Source organism: Saimiri boliviensis, chromosome 8, assembly GCF_048565385.1.
Source record: "Saimiri boliviensis isolate mSaiBol1 chromosome 8, mSaiBol1.pri, whole genome shotgun sequence".
NCBI lineage: Eukaryota > Metazoa > Chordata > Mammalia > Primates > Cebidae > Saimiri > Saimiri boliviensis.
The window spans coordinates 19,497,068-19,500,653 of NC_133456.1; the positions used below are offsets into that span (position 1 = coordinate 19,497,068).

The window sequence follows — 3,586 nt, forward strand, 5'->3', positions numbered from 1 at the left end:
AAAATACCAAAACTGGCTGGACTGGTGGTGGGTGCCTGTAATCCCAGCTACACGGGAGGCTGAGGCAGGAGAATTGCTTGAATTTGGGTGGTGGAAGTTGCAGTGAGCTAAGATCCAGCCTGGGCAATGAGAGTGAAATTCCATCTCAAAAAAGAAAAAAAGAAAAAGAAAAGAAAAACGAGAAATACTTGGGTATGTGGAGATTGGGGAGGGCAGTTCAGGCAAAAAATTGTGCACACAATGGCACAGTGTAGGGTGTGACTTGAGAATGGTGGGTGGTTCTCCGATCCGGGTCCATCCGTCCTTCCCGAGTTTGCCAGACCCAGCCGAGTTTGCCATGCCTGAGAATGTGGCACCCCGGAGTGGGGCACCTGCTGGGGCTGCCGATGGCCGCGGGAAGGGCGCCTATCAGGACCGCGATAAGCCAGCCCAGATCCGCTTCAGCAACATTTCCAGATCAGAGAAGGTAAGAACCTGAAGTGTTAGGCACAGGCCTGATACAATGGGTCCATGATGCCACCAAGCCAAGTCATCAACTTGTCACATTTCTAATAATACTTTGTGGAAGGAAGGAGAAGATGAATGCAAATCCCTGCATGGAAACTACTGCTCTGTAGACAGGAAGTCTAAGCTTCATGATCATGCTGGGAAGTAGATATTTAGAGAGGGGGAAACTGAGGTTCAGAGTCGTTTAAGTAACTTATCCAAGCTCATATAACTAGAAAGTAATCCACTGAGAATCAAATCTGGGTTTGCCGGTGCTTTGAGGCAGGGCCTTCATACTTACCTCTTCCACCTGTTGCCTCATGAAAACATTCCTCTTTCCTGTGCCTGTGTTCAAGGAAGTTATGCGTTGTGTTCTGTTACCAGCAAATTAACAGGAAGGGTGGTTTTCATACAATCCGAAGAATTGAGACTCACTGGGGTGCTCTTTTTGCTTCTAGAATTCCAGATCATGGAAAACTGCCAGAAGGACATGGGTCTTGTCCTCTCCCAAATGGTCCCATAACTAGTCTGGCCAGCCTGAGCCATCTAAGTGAGGGACATGGTCAGGGACCGAGACTCAGCTTAAGAAGGTAATGGGAATTTACATGCAGAAAACCCCAAGGTACTTCCATCTGCTGTGCATTTATGCTCCAGTTAAGCCCCAGGGGATTATATTTTGAGGTGCCTCTTAAGTCAGGAAATTGGATGGACTAACATTTATTATTTGTGATAGGGTGCCTAAGGGAGAAGGCTCAGAAATGCTGTCTCCTTAGCTGGAAGTGACAAAATGAGACCCGAAACATTTTCGTTTTTGCACCACAAAATCTTTCTCTGGGGAATGATAGACGAGATCTGAGTACATGAGCTTTGGAGAAGTGATAGATTCTTTCCTGAAACTGAGGCTCAAACACATGTTGTCTTATCCAAGCTCATCAGATGGAAAGACAGAGTCAAGATGGGAACCCAAGTATTATGACTCCTGGCTTTCTTACTGAGTTGCACAAAGCAGAATACACTTACCTAATGAGAGCACTAAAAACTGTTTACTCACTTAACAGCTTGCAATTTTTTTTTTTTTTTTTTTTTGAGACAGAGTCTTAGTCTGTTGCCAGGCTGGAGTGCAATGGCATGATCCTGGCTCACCACCTCCCAGGTTCAAGAGATTCTCCTGTGTCAGCCTCCCAAGTAGCTAGGATTTCAGGTGCACACCACCACGCCCAGCTAGTTTTTGTATTTTTAGTAGAGATGGGGGTTTCACAATGCTGGCCAGGATGGTCTCGATCTCTTGACCCGTGATCTGCCTGCCTCGGCCTCCCAAAGTGCTGGGATTACAGGCGTGAGCCACTGCGCCAGCCAGAGAAACATCAAATTTTTACAACCAGAGGAGACAGGAATGTCATCTAGTCCAATTACCTCATTTATAGATGAGAACACTTAGGCTCAGAATAGGAAACTGACTTGCTAAGGTCACAATAATTTTAGCAGTAGAGGTTGGTCTAGGTCACAGATCGGCTGGCTATGGTCAGCACTGACAGCTCTTTCCACGAATTTTTAATATTAGGTTCCACTGACTGTGACATATATCTGTATCTCTATCTATACCTACACTTATATCTACACACATGTTCCACAGATTATGATCACCACCACCATCGCCCATGCCCACACACTCACGTGTGAACCAAGAGGTAATCAATCACTCACTTAGCTTTATTTATTTATTTTTTTAATTTTTTATTTTTGAGACAGCCTCATTCTGTTACCCAGGCTGAAGTGCAGTGATGCTATCTTGGCTCACCACAACCTCTGTCTCCTGGGTTCAAGTGATTCTCCTGCCTTAGCCTCCTGAGTAGCTGGGACTGCAGGCACGTGCTACTAGGCCCAGCTAATTTGTGTATCTTTAGTAGAGACAGGGTTTCGACATGTTGGCCAGGCTGGTCTCAAACTTCTGACCTTAGGTGATCCACCTGCCTCAGCCTCCCAAAGTGCTGGAATTACAGGAGTGAGCCACCATGCCTGGTCACTTCCTTACCCTTAGATAGGCATACTTTTCCGATTTCATATAGGGGATAAAACTGTCTGTTAATTTTAAAGCATTTAAAAGCAACCAGTGAAAGAAATTCCCCGGATATTTGCTACCTGTTTTTCTTTCTCTTTTTCACTTCAGACAGGTAATGTGCTGATGATAATGTCTTCCGGGTTTGAGGAAGGCACCTCTCAAAACCCAGTCATCACACTTATAAACCACAAAAGCTCTTTCTTGGTACTTTACTTATTTGAAAGTCCCTGCATTTTAGGGACTTAGAAATTCAGAGTGGAGAGCTGTAGATGAAGAAACTGAGGCTCAAAGAAATTAATTAATCTGCCTCCCTGAAATGTCCTCAGCAAACTCTGCCCATTCTTCCAGGCCCAGCTGATCCCATCCTCCTCCTCAGCCAGAGTGGTGCTCGGGAAGCCGTGAAGGGTGAATGCGTGTTTGAACATTATCTGGGCAGTGTCTGCCTGCAGAAGCTCAGGAAAGGAGGAGGAGTTCCTGAAGATATTGATTTTGTAATTAGGCCTCAGAGGAAGAGGCTCTTGACACCATCTTTCCTGAAGATCAGAATCACTGCTTATCCCACCAGAGAGGCAGACCCTGTCAAAGTGAGAGAGGTTCCTTCCCTCTCCTGGGTGAGGGGCTGGGATTCCCTCTGTCTGTGAGTATGGGACGCTGGCTGAGTGCCCTGCACAAATCATTTCCAGCCACAGCACCGGAGGGACACTGCAGGAATGCAGGGCAGAACACGAATGCATCCTTTCCGCTGGGCCTGTCTCCGAAGAGAAAGTCGTGTCAGATCCAGAGAAGGGAGCTCCTGGCAGAAGAGTGGGCTGAACAGCAGTAATCCCAGGAGAGCAGAGTGCAGGTCTCCTCTGAAGCTCCATGAAGTAACTCGCAGGAAGAGATGGGAAACGGCCTCTGCTCAGATTAATGGGAGCAAGTCTTGGCCACCTCCCAGAAAAGGAGACTGGGAAGAGTGGGCCCCAGGCCTTTTCTTCCATGGGGCAGAACAGCCTGGGGAGGCTTTGCTGCTGCCCAGATAGGAGATGGCCATGGGGCGGT

The 3,586-nt window shown here is 47.1% G+C and overlaps 1 pseudogene; it reads right to left on the reverse strand.

Annotated features, from left to right (window-relative positions):
- Positions 1–2,647: 2,647 nt before the first annotated feature.
- On the reverse strand, positions 2,648–2,741 carry LOC120367283 (small nucleolar RNA U13; annotated as a pseudogene).
- Positions 2,742–3,586: the final 845 nt, after the last annotated feature.